The following is a 14,336-nucleotide window of genomic DNA, read 5'->3' as shown; positions in this document are numbered from 1 at the left end:
TGTTTGTCCTGTTTGAGAGGTCAAAGGTTAGACGAGGTTCAGAAGCTTCAAAGAGTTGATTAGAAACATTTCAAAGTTTCATCTGAACGTTTTCAGAGACGATTTCTTCTATAATGAACTCAGTCATCAATAAGCTGTGTGTGTGTGTGTGTGTGTGTGTGTGTGTGTGTGTGTGTGTGTGTGTGTGTGTGTGTGTGTGTGTGTGCAGTAACCGCTCTATAACCTCCGTCTGCACTGAGCGCGCTCCTTGGAGTAAATCTCTTCAGTTGTAGTTTAATTCAGTTTGAGGATCAGTCTGTCAGAGGGTAATAAAATCACAGCCTCCTCCTGCTCCTGCTACTGTTCCTGCTCCTCCTCCTGCTCCTCCTGCTCCTCCTCCTCCTCCTCCTCCCTCTTTAACACTTCCTGTCAGCTCAAACTTTGACTTTATTCCCATGTTCGCAGTCGCTCTGTCTCTGTCCGTGGTGCTGAAACTTGTGATCTTTTTTATGATCAGTTTATTTAAAGTTGATGAAACTCAAATCTTTGAAGATGTAAACCGTATGTGTGTAGTGCTCTGTCCGTGGTGCTGAACCTGAGCTGGACTCCTCTGGATGGTAACAGACTGTAACTGTCTCTTTGGCTGCTGAAGACGTTTTTCCTGCGTTAGTTTGACTCTGTGATGAAGTCTGTTCAGTTTCAGGTTCAGACACAGACAAACGTGTTTCTGGTTCAGATCTGTTCATCTTTAAGTATCCTGCTGAAGATGTTCCCTCTGCTCGACCAACATTAGAGCTGCTCGTCTGAACTCTCTCTGACGGAGGAAACCCGAGTTCAGCTTCTCTGCAGAGTCAGTTTTAGTGTGTGCGTGTGTGTACGTGTGTGCGTGTGTGTGTGTGTGTGTGTAGGTGTGTGTGCGTGTGTGCGTGCACGTGTGTGTGTGTGCATGTGCATGTGCAGACTCTAGTTTTATATGAAAGCAGCTGCAGTCTGATGAGAGCTGATGTTCTCTTTGTGTTTCTGCAGCTCGACGTGTTCACTCACAATAACAGTCTTTGTTACGCTGTGTAAACACACACACACACACACACACCTGCTGCTCTGCTCACAGGTTGTATAACCTCAGTGAGGAGAAAACATGGAGTCAGACAGCAATCTCGTCAGTGAGAAACAGTCTGACAGGATGGTTGTTTCTCTTCCTGTGGGCGGGGCTTAATCTGCTCTCTCTTGATTTCCTTTCAGTTATTTGTCTTTGAGGTCCTCCTCCTCCTCCTCCTCCTCCTCCTCCTCTAATTGACTCATTATTTGTTGTATTCAGAGTGAGAGCAGTGATGATTAAACTCTGGGCTCGTTTGATTGGTCTGTTTGTCGTCACTCAGAGGATCAGACTGGTCTGATTAACACTTGGAGTTTCTGTAGCTCGTCACTTTAACGATGAAGAGCTTCACCTGTAGAGCTGACGAGACTCTGCAGGTAGAATCAGACAGACGATGAAAGGAGCAGGCGAGGACAGGAAGAGGAGCAGCAAACAGGAAGTTGTGTTTCCACTCTGACTCTCGGCCGGGGTCACCACTCATGTGAACAGTGAACAGACAAACACACCTTTCCTTCAGTCCCACGAGGACCGCCTGCCGCTCTCACAGACCTGATCCTGTTCTCTGACTGATCCACACTAACAGGCTGTGATCAGGATCAATCATCTGTTGGATCTCAGACAGGTAGTCAGGTTTAGTTAAGCTCCGATCAGACCAGCAGAACCTCTTCAGCCTAAATCCCTCGATGCGTTCCACTGTGAGTCAACAGGAAGTGGTGAGTGAGTGTGTTTTGTTGTGTAGAGATGTGCAGGTGAAGCAGCTGATCCCAGAGCCTGAGGATTGGACCTGAAGCCCTCCTGTTGGAGCCCTCCTCTCGGCCGCTCTCAGGGCGACAGCTTCCTCTCTTTCTTCTTCTGTGTGTGGGATGATCCGCTGTTAATGCTGCTAATTCAATTAATGCATTAGCTGCTCCGAGCACACACACGCGCTCTGTCAGTGTGTGTAAGTGATTATTTTTAATGGGCTCTGTAATGAAGCCACCTCAGAGGAGCAGCCGAGCAGAGAAGATGGTTTGTGTCGTCAGATGGTCCCTGAACGCTGCTCCTGTTTAATTTGGAAATGACCGTTTTAATGACACTCCGAGCGCCACCGAGCCGAGTGGTTCTGGACGCGCGGCGATTAGACGAGGCCGACCAACAGTCTCATTACAGGGAGTGGGAGGATTTGCATATTTGGAGAGCGATGAGGCTTTTCCCAAACTCCCAGACTGACAGCAAGACGGATGGTGGCAACCTGAAACACCAGACGCAGGGCTGAATGAGCCCACGGACAGGCCTGCGGTGGTGCTGAGTGTCATCAGGAACAGGGAAGAGCACTTCCTGTCTGATGCGATCACACAGCAGACGAGAGGTTCGAACACTTTGACGGAGGAGTTCCAGTTTCCAGGACAGATATTGATCACAGACAGAGAACAGGAAGTCTGTGACGTCACGCTGCGCCCTCTCATGTCGCACGGTGCACGTCAGATTGTCCAGTCTGGTTGCACCGCAGCACATCAACAGGTGTGACACCTGACGAGCTCCACAATGTGCTACCATCATGAGTTTATTCTATCATATCGGTTTCATTCAGACAGACAGGCAGACAGACAGGTAGGCAGGTAGGCAGGTAGCATCTGTCTGTCTGTCTGTCTGTCTGTCTGTCTGTCTATAACCAGCTTGTGTTTCAGCAGCCTCTCAGAGTGTTTACATAAAGAGCTTTACACTCTGTGGTGTCACATCCTTTCTTCTCTTTCTCCTCCATCCCTCACTCTCTGGGGTTTAACTACATCCTCTCCTCCCCCCTCCTCCTCCCCCTCCTCCCCCTTTTCCTTTGTGGCGAGTCAGCCAAAACCCACAGAAACAGTTTATCTGAGACGTCTGAGAGAGAAGAGGTGTGTGTGTGTGTGTGTGTGTGTGTGTGTCATTGATCAGAGCTGCTGTGAATATCAATGACAGAGTGCTAAACACACAGCTGCAGCTCTCTCACACTCACACACACACACACACACACACACACACACACACACACACACACACACACTGAGATAAAGGATAAAAGATAAAAACCCCTCTGAGACTCTGAGCTCTTCATCTGCCCCTCGGCATGCTGGGAGCTCAGATCAGCTGACTCAGCAGAGCCGATCAGCTGATCTCATTCTGATGCAGTGTCTCTGTTGTCATGACAACACACACGTTTACACACACACACACACACGTTCCCTCAGATGGCGATTTCACATCATTCATCATCAGTGTGACGTGTTGATGTGGTTCAGTCTGCACTCAGCCACAGCTCAGGTGGACAGGTGTCACAGTCACCTGTCGTACCCTCTCCTCAGGACCAGGGGCCCCCGGGGGCCTCACCTGCTCTGTAATGACCTGAGAGTCACACCAGGATCAGGTGTCCCCCCCTCCACATGTTCTCTGTGTGACCTGATCTCCGCTCGGTCCACCACAAGGGGATCCGGTGACTCCACAGAGCACCTGTCTGCACCTGTGACCTGTGGCCCCGCCCCCAATCCCACCCCCGACCCTGTGTCACACCTGGACACGTGGAGTGAGTGACAACCTGCTGCTGCAACAGGACGCCGAAACTCGCCTGTCAAAGCACGTTAGTTTGTTTTAATGTAACTCTGTTAGCACTTGCTGCTGAGGATCATGGGAGCTGTAGTTCATAGCCATGAACACAGAAATATAAATGTTTCCTGATGTAAAGCAGAGTCAAAGACGACAGGTGTGGCGTGCAGACAGGAAGTGCAGGCCCTCCTCATGTCTGCGTGTCTGCAGAACGTTCAGACTGTACGTCACACACTGTGACAGCGTTTGTTCTCCTCCCGTCTCCTCTCGGTCTTCACCGCTCCTCCAGAGGACGACACAGTGACATGTGAGGGCAGGAGAGAGGAGCAGAGGAGTGACAGACAGAGGCAGCCTCCTGCAGGTAGATCCTCTCTGCTAACAGGAAACAACGTGTGACTGGAGGAGTCACACAGCTCTGACACACCAAACGTCTAAAATCCTGTAAATCTGTCAGAGATGTTCGACCTTTGACCTCCTGAGAGGAGATGTTTAATAAAACAATTCTGCAGGTTTGTTTCCCTCCAGGTTACACCTGCAGGTGTACACCTGTGTGACGATGCTCTGTTTAAAGTAAAGTGAAGAAGAACAGTCAGGTTGTTCTGCTCCAGTGAATGTATCTGTTCTCTTTCAGCCTCTGCAGGTGCACTCCGGTGACACACTGAGGTTTAAGCTCCGCCTCTTTCAGCAGGTCAGAAATGAAGTGATGTCATTCTCACATTGTCCAATCAGAGGTGAGGACACTGTGTGATGTTTGATCTTCAGAGTCTGTGGTGGGTACAGTTCATGTGTTTGGCTCCGCCCCCTCCTCACCTGTCCGTGTGTGACCTGGGGTCCGTGTCAGAAAGGAGGTTCAACAAAGTCTCAGTCTAACCCCGGCCTGTGGTTTCACTTACTCCGACAGCTGATCAGAGTTAGTTCAATCAACTCTGAGCAGGTTCAGCAGGAGTTAAAAAGCCAGCATTAATGGAGCCCCGACACCACGATTCACCATGGCAACGGTACACAAAAACAGGTCCTCCTACGTCACACCAGTGGAGCTCGAAATCCTCACGCGGACGTTCAGCGAATACGAGCATGTTTTTAGAAACATAAAGTAACACGGCTGCAGCTGCAAAAGAGAGAGAAGCGGCTCGAGTGAACGCGTCAGTTTGAACTGGTCTGTTTATTTAATACTTAATCACGACCGGAAGCTAAAATGTATATTAATTTAGGAGCAATGCAGCGGGAGAAAAAAACGTACATGAAGCAGTTAAAAATAAAACAGCAGAACATCATTAAAAGGTGCGGCTCAGGCAGAACAGGCTCATGGCTGAACCTCACTTCAGTCAGATTTTAAATATGAAACAGATTAAATATCATTCAGTGGCTGTTTTAATGTGCATCATCTTTATCCCTAACATGATGCTGACTTCACATACATTATAATTCATGTTGATTAAACTGAATGTGTTAGTTTAAAAAAAAGAAATCCAATAACTTACGGCGTCTTATCTGAGCGCTCTCGACAGTGGTGGTGGAAAATCTACAAATGATGACTTTGACACAGATTTGTCTTTTGATTTTTTTATCATAATTATAAAAGACTTTTGCAAAGCGGTCAGAGCAGCACAGAGACGCACGTGAGACGGGCTGAATGAACGAGGAAGTGAATGAGGGTTTTATATTCTAGAGGGAGGAGACGGAGCGAAACTCTGAGTGTCCTGAAGAAAACCTGCTCGCGACCAGGTGAGGTTCACAGACACAGTTACCATAGTAACCAACTCAGAGTTAAAGTTACCTCTCTCTCTGAAACGGCAAACCCGAGGTTTCCCTCATTTCAGGGTTAACAAACTCGGGGTTTTCACTGAACCCGCTTTCTGAATCGGACCCCTGCTGCTTTGTGTTGTTGACGTTTGTCAAGTGTTGAAACATGTTTACATACAGCATGATCACATGACCACACCTGTCTGCACATGCTCAGACACACCTTACATCACTGCAGGGTCACCTCAGGACAGCAGAGGAAGCTGCTCCGTCAGGTGACTGGTTTGGTTTTAAAGGGTCAGGTGTCACAGGTCCTCCAGGTGAGAACATGTGCCTGCAGGTGTCTGAACCTGTTCCCACATCACTAGATGATGGAGCTGATGGAGCGACTCATGTTTGTTTCTGTGAGATTAAAAACAGACTAAACGTCTCCCCGAGGACAAACACACACACACACACACACACACACACACACGCACACACACAGTATAATAAAGGCTATAGGCAGGACGCGGCTCTGCAGCAGCGTCTGAGGAGACGTTTCAGAGTGATGGATGATCTGAGGGGAAATAATCAGAATATTTTCAGCTCTTTATGATGTTTTTCTCATTAAACACGAACTCCCCCGACACTCCGAGTAAATCCATGAACACATCATCACTGCAGAGAGAGAAACAGGAAGCACATTAAGCGCTAATATGCTAACGTGGCTATAAATCTACACAGCAGTAATAACAAACAGAAAACAAAGAACTGCAACTCTCTTATTACAGGAACACTGCTGCTGGTACGTGGGTTTAATGGACACGCAATGATGAACGATCACACACAAGAACACACAACCACACACAACCACACACAACCACACACAACCACACACAAGAACACACAACCACACACAACAACACACAACCACACACAACCACACACAACAACACACAACCACACACAACAACTCACAACCATACACAACCACACACAACAACACACAACAACACACAACCACACACAACAACACACAACCACACACAACAACACACAACCACACACAACCACACACAACAACACACAACCACACACAACCACACACAACAACTCACAACCATACACAACCACACACAACAACACACAACCACACACAACAACACACAACCATACACAACCACACACAACAACACACAACCACACACAACAACACACAACAACACACAACCACACACAACCACACACAACAACACACAACCACACACAACCACACACAAGAACACACAACCACACACAACCACACACAAGAACACACAACCACACACAACAACACACAACCACACACAACCACACACAACAACACACAACCACACACAACAACTCACAACCATACACAACCACACACAACAATACACAACCACACACAACAACACACAACAACACACAACCACACACATCAACACACAACCACACACAAGAACACACAACCACACACAACCACACACAACAACACACAACCACACACAACCACACACAACCACACACAACCACTCACAACCACTCACAACAACTCACAACCATACACAACCACACACAACAACACACAACAACACACAACAACACACAACCACACACAACAACACACAACCACACACAAGAACACACAACCACACACAACCACACACAACCACACACAACCACACACAACCACTCACAACCATACACAACCACACACAACCACACACAACCACTCACAACCACACACAACCACTCACAACCACACACAACCACACACAACCACACACAACAACACACAACCACACACAACCACACACAACAACACACAACAACACACAACCATACACAACCACACACAACAACACACAACAACACACAACCACACAACCACACACAACCACACACAACAACACACAACAACACACAACCACACACAACCACACACAACCACACACAACCATACACAACCACACACAACAACACACAACCATACACAACCACACACAAGAACACACAAGAACACACAACCACACACAACCACACACAACCACACACAACAACACACAACCACACACAACCACACACAACCACACACAACAACACACAACCACACACAATCACACACAACCACACACAACCACTCACAACCATACACAACCACACACAACAACACACAACAACACACAACCACACACAACCACACACAACCACACACAACCACACACAACAACACACAACCACACACAACAACACACAACCGCACACAACAGCACACAACCGCACACAACCGCACACAACCGCACACAACAACACACAACAACACACAACCGCACACAACCGCACACAACAGCACACAACCGCACACAACAACACACCACACACAACCACACACAACCACACACAACAACACACAACCACACACAACCACACACAACCACACACAACCACACACAACCATACACAACCACACACAACAACACACAACCACACACAACCACACACAACCACACACAACAACACACAACCACACACAACCACACACAACCACACACAACAACACACAACCGCACACAACAACACACCACACACAACAACACACAACCACACACAACAACACACAACCACACACAACCACACACAACAGCACACAACAGCACACAACCACACACAAGAACACACAACCACACACAAGAACACACAACAACACACAACCACACACAACAACACACAACCACACACAACCACACACAACAACACACAACCACACACAACCACACACAACCACACACAACCACACATGAATCTCTCTAAATGACTCGTTTTACATCGACTTCCTGTTTTTACTCGGATTCACCTCCTGGACGATCTCTGCCTCCTCGTCCACAACGTACATGTGTGTATTCCTGTGTGTGTGTGTGTGTGTGTGTGCGTGTGTGTGTGTGTGCGTGTGTGTGAAGCCGCAGCACACACTAACACATTCAGGCCAAAGGTAAATGTGTTGCCATGGTGACGGCAGGGACCTGGCCAGCTGATTGGCCCAAAGCTGGTTAAGATAAAAGATATTAAACGTCTGACCGGGCGTGACAGACGCTCTGATTCAGAGACCACTCCGGTGTCATTCTCCTCCTCCTCCTCCTTCTCCTCCTCCTCCTCCTTCTCCTTCTTGTCTTCCTTCTCCTTCTTCTCCTCCTCCTCCTTCTCCTTCTTGTCTTCCTTCTCCTTCTTCTCCTCCTTCTCCTCCTTCTTCTCCTTCTTCTCCTCCTCCTCCTCCTCCTCCTTCTTTTCCTCCTTCTCCTTCTTGTCCTCCTCCTCCTTCTTCTCCTCCTCGTCCTCCTTCTCCTTCTTTTCCTCCTCCTCCTTCTTCTCCTCCTCGTCCTCCTTCTCCTTCTTTTCCTCCTTCTCCTTCTTGTCCTCCTCCTCCTTCTTCTTCTCCTCCTTCTTCTCCTCCTTCTCCTCCTCCTCCTTCTTCTCCTCCTTCTTCTCCTCCTCGTCCTCCTTCTCCTTCTTCTCCTCCTTCTCCTCCTCGTCCTCCTTCTTGTCCTCCTTCTCCTTCTCCTCCTCCTTCTCCTCCTCCTCCTCCTTCTTCTCCTCCTTCTTCTCCTCCTCGTCCTCCTTCTCCTTCTTCTCCTTCATCTCAAACTTTCACTTGTATAAATATTTGAACACTATTGTTCTACACTTTATGATTTAATGCATTTATTATCAATTATTAACAGCGTGTGCGTGTGCGTGTGCGTGTGCGTGTGTGTATACCAGGTCAAGAAACAAAAACTAGCCAAACTGTGGAGACACTGAAGCATCAGTAAACACACACACACACACACACACATACACTCACACACATACTCACACACACACACACACACACACACACACACACACACACACACACACACATACTGTATATAGGCAGTGAGTCATTGAGTCTGTGTCTGGAGAAAATCTCCCGTAATAAATGAAAGTGTGTGTGTGTGTGTGTGTGTGTGTGTGTGTGTGTGTGTGTGTGTGTGTGTGTGTGTGTGTGTTTCAGCCTTCTGGTTTCACACAGACAGCAGGTTGCAGCCGCCCTGTCTCTAATCACATGTATACACTCATTATATATAATGTAATGTAACGTATCAGAGAAGTGAGCTGCTGCAGCCAAAACATCAGATGGGAACGTGCAGCAGACAGATTTACAGATGCAGAGAGGGCAGAGGGACGAGGAGGGACGAGGAGGGAGGAGGAGGCACGAGGAGGGACGAGGAGGCACGAGGAGGGACGAGGAGGGAGGAGGAGGCACGAGGAGGGACGAGGAGGCACGAGGAGGGACGAGGAGGCACGAGGAGGGACGAGGAGCAGAGGGACATAAAGACAGGATCTGAGCTGTCCCTGAGGTGACAGACAAACATGACTTTAGCAGCAACATTCTGTGTCTGAGTGGTGGAAATGTGCAGCCTTCATGCATCATGCATGTAAACATCATGTCTCTGATGGAAGAGCTTCTGTTCTGTCTGCATCAGGTCTGTGGTTACAGCTCAGAGGTTTGATGCAGAGCTGCAGATGACAGAGATACAAACACATGATGGAGCTCACAGAGAACAAGAGACACATTTAACCAATCAGGAGGCAGACACAGAATATCTGACAGCAGCTCATCCTCCTGAGACTCTGCAGGACAAAAGATCCTGAAATAAACTCGCTGTTGTTCCTGCTGTTGTCCTCACACACACACACACACACACACACACCCTCTGAACATCCTCTCTGCAGCTGAGGGGGTGAAAATAAAACATCAGGATAATAAGGAGGCTAAAAGTGAGCTGTCATGTCTGTGCTGGTACGAGATGTGACGAGTCTTGGACGGACTTTAAAGAGTTTCCAGGAGTCCTTGGGAGGATTCCACTTACACAATCAAAGATAGTAGAAGAAGAAAAGATGAACAGAGGATGAAGTCAGGTTTCAAGCCTTCACAGTCTGCAGACAGAATTATTACACCAGTATCACAATCAGCCTCTGATGCTGCCTCATTAAAATAAAGGAGGCCCTAGGGCCACGTTTACCTGAAAAGGTTCCTTACTACGGTCAGTGCACCGATCCTACAGCATCATTCATTGCAAATAAATTGTTAGCATCAGTGTTGTATTTCTTAAATCCTGCTGGTATCAGAGGGGACCTGATGTCGGCCGATGTTCAGACTCCGTATCTAAACATGCCTGCCTCAATGCAAGGAGAAGAAATTAAAACAAAGCTAACGTTACAGTATGTTTGACCATGTTACAGTACGTCAGTGTTTTACAGTACGTCCGTGTTTTACAGTACGTCAGTGTTTTACAGTACGTCAGTGTTTTACAGTACGTCAGTGGTCTACAGTACGTCAGTGGTCTACAGTACGTCAGTGGTCTACAGTACGTCAGTGTTTTACAGTACGTCAGTGTTTTACAGTACGTCAGTGGTCTACAGTACGTCAGTGGTCTACAGTACGTCCGTGTTTTACAGTGCAGTGTTTTACAGTGAAGTGTTTGACAGTGAAGTGTTTTACAGTGCAGTGTTTGACAGTGAAGTGTTTTACAGTGAAGTGTTTTACAGTGCGTCCCAGTGTTTCACAGTGAACTGTTTTACAGTGCGTTGCAGTGTTTTGCAGTGCGTTGCAGTGTTTTGCAGTGCGTTGCAGTACACTGCAGAATGAGTGTAGTGTATAAAAGCAGCTGTTGTGTTTTCTGCTCGGCTGCAGTCAATAAAAAGAGAATAAAAAGCTTCAGCAGCTGCTTCTGTATTTTTAGCTTCATTCAGATAAACATCACACACACACACACACACACACACACACGTATCTGTTATCTCTCTCTTAAACACAGAGTCACAGCGACCTGATGTCTCTTCGTCTCTTTCTGCTCTCTGTTACTACAGTGAAGCTGCCTCACTGCAGCTGAGCATTAAACAGGTCAAACACTGAGCAGGTTACAGGACACGTGCAGTAGTTTGCTCTCAGCTTCATTATGTATTCATGCATGATGACTTTCTGTTGCAGAAAACAGTCAAAGTAACCTGCACACGTTCTGTCCCATCAGCTGTAATATTTAGTGCCTCCCATCTGATCATCTCCTCTTTGTTCATCAGACTTTAAAGAACAATTAAAGCAAAGATAAGCCTGCGTCTTAATCTCCTGACGAACCTCACGCTGGTGCATTAATTACAGTTTTTTATCTGATGCAAAAATTCTTCATGTTACAGTTTTAGAGCGGTGCAGTCATTCAAACTCCTTATTTAATCTTGTGGTTTTCAGATCCAGTCCAATATTTGTGCCTGTTTGTAAGCATGTAATCAGTGAAGCTGTTGCTCGGCGGCCATGTTTGTTTCAAGAACACGAGACGAACATGTATCCTGGCTCCAGTGTTCTCAGCAGAGGGTCACTGTCAGAGACGGGAGCATCTTTATGTTGTTGAACAGAGCTTTAGACTCGTGGTGTCACTTCCTGTTATTTTACTGTCATCATCCAGGTTTAAGTGTATATTATTCACACACTGTATATTAAGTATACATTAAAGATTACCTGTTCATACCTGTTCAGGTTCATATGAAACAGTATGTTTGTAATCTGATGAACTCTGTGTCTCCGTTTGCTGATTTTCCCTCCTGATTAATTTAACCTGAAACCTCCTCATCCATCAGAGTTAACAGGTCGTTATATCCCCCTGACAGCTGTGTGTGTGTGTGTGTGTGTGTGTGTGTGTGTGCGTGTGTGTGTGTGTGTGGTTGTTATACAATCCTGTTTGTCCCTGAGGGTAATTACAGCAGCAGGTGTGGAGCTGAGAGGAGAAACTCACCTTGTTTCTCTACATAACACTGGATACAGTGACACACACACACACACACACACACACACACGCACACGCACACGCACACGCACACACACACACTGTATAAAACAACAGTACCTGCTGGCAGCTGTTACCTGTAAACACCTGCTGAACTCTTTGTTTCCTGTTTGATCAGTTAGCAGAGGACGTGTGTGTGTGTGTGTGTGTGTGTGTGTGTGTGTGTTTGTCCCAGTTACACACTGACTCTGTTCCACATGTTCTAACTGATAATGAGGTCATCAGGGTTCTACTGGTCTGTTGGTGGTTCTGGTACAGGAGGTTCTTTCAGGGCGTCATTCAGGAGGTTCCAGGGCTCTTGTTTGTTCTCCTCCTTTAGGAGGTTGTCGTGATAATTGAGGAGTTTTGAGGGGTCCTTAAAGAGGTTCTTGTGCTCTTGTATGTGGTTATATAAGTACTTAGAGGTAGTGGTTAAGGGATCCTGGTCCTAATGGATAATTGAGAACATCTGTAAGGGAACTTCTGGCTCTTGGGGTCATTGAGGAGATTGTATAAACACTGGTGAGGTTCTAGTGGTAGTTCTTGATCTGGTGCTTCCAGTGGACACCGGGGTGGCTCCATTAGATCTTTGTGTGGTGTGAGGGTAGTCCTGTGAGTGAATTTAGGTGTGTCTAAGGGGGTTATAGCGGTCATTTTGTGGGTTCTAGATGACTTTTAGGTGGATCCCGGTGTGGTTCTTGTCAGCCTTTTTGAGGTTCTGGTGTTTCTTGTAGGTAATTCTGCTGGCCCTTAAGAAGGATGTAGTTATTATCAAGGAGGTTTAAGAGGTTCTTTAGAAGGTTCTGGTGTTCTTGTAAGTGATTCTTTGGACATTTGAAGGTGGTCCTGATGGTCATTAAGGATATTCTAGATGTCTTGAGGTGACTCCTGTTCTTTAAGTGAATCTAGAGGTTCAAGTGTTCCTTCAGGTGGTTCTGCAGGTTCTCTAAGGTGTTCCTCTGGTTGTTGAAGAGGTTGTGGGGACTGCATGTGTTGCTGCATGTCTGGTGTGATTATGGATTCACAGGGAGGTTGAAGGCATGTTCAGGTTGTTAACGGCGGATGTGGCTCAGTGGTAGAGTCGGACGTCCCTCGATCGAGCGGTTCGATCCCTGACTGCTACAGTCACATGTCGAGGTGTCCTTGGGTAAGACACTGAACCCGTGAACTGAAGATTGCTCCCGCTGGCAGAGCCATCGGGTATGAATGCCCACAGATCTGATTGGACATTGGCACTTGAGTGTGTGAATGTGACATGTAGTGAAAAAGCAGCTTCGAGTGGTCACAAGACTAGGAAAGCGCTCTAGAGGTACAGTCCATTTACCATTTATTTAAAGAGGTCTTTCAAGTCCTTCTTTCAGTCAGGAGGTTCAAGGGGTCATGTAGGAGGTTCTAGGGGTCATGTAGGAGGTTCTAGGGGTCACGTATGAGTTTCTAGGGGTCACGTAGGAGGTTCTAGGGGTCATGTAGGAGGTTCTAGGGGTTATTCAGGTTGTTGAAGTGGTCTTTGATGAGGATCTTCCCGCCCTGTAGGACGACTCTGTGCCTCCTCTTGTGTCAGTGTTTTCCTGTGATGTACCTCGGTGAGAGTCAATGGAATAAATCACCTGTGTACAGTCAGTAAAGTGATCACCTGTGTACACTCAGTGATAATGCGAGCACCTGTGCAGGTTCAGGTTGTCATAGAAACAGCAGCATTATGAAGCAGTCATCATGTTCTTGTGCAGATCAGTGAGCTGTTTCCTCTGCGTGTTTCTTGTGTTTGTGCTGCGAGCTGATGGACGACCTGCTCTCTGCTGCTTCCTATCGACCCCTCTGCTGATGAACGTCTGTTTAATGTGCTGCATGAGGGCTACACCTCTGTTTCTACAGCAACAGGCAGGATGACGGTTCGATCCCCGCACTGACCCTCTGAACTGAACCGCTGTTTTCCATTTTGTCTGCATAAGAAGGTGAAAGGTGTTGAGAGACGGACGTGGGAAGATAAAGAGGCAGAAACAGGCTGAAGGTAGCTAAAAGAAGCATCATGTTGTACGGTCTGAAGGGATCCACGGCGTTTGATCTCAATCCAGGAAATGACATCACAAAAAGCAAAAACACACATGTAGGCACATTCATGTTAC

At 47.2% G+C, this 14,336-nt stretch overlaps 1 protein-coding gene across 1 annotated transcript in view; it reads left to right on the top strand.

The window, feature by feature from the left end:
* kcnd2 (potassium voltage-gated channel, Shal-related subfamily, member 2) overlaps positions 1-14,336 on the top strand; it is a 47,299-nt gene that overhangs the window by 1,940 nt on the left and 31,023 nt on the right. The window lies entirely within an intron of this gene.

The sequence above is a fragment of the Semicossyphus pulcher genome, unplaced genomic scaffold (genome assembly GCF_022749685.1).
Source record: "Semicossyphus pulcher isolate SPU_LCO1_2020_fin unplaced genomic scaffold, fSemPul1.0.p SCAF_20, whole genome shotgun sequence".
NCBI classification, from domain to species: Eukaryota; Metazoa; Chordata; class Actinopteri; order Labriformes; family Labridae; genus Semicossyphus; species Semicossyphus pulcher.
This window is presented reverse-complemented; position numbering and strand designations above follow the sequence as displayed.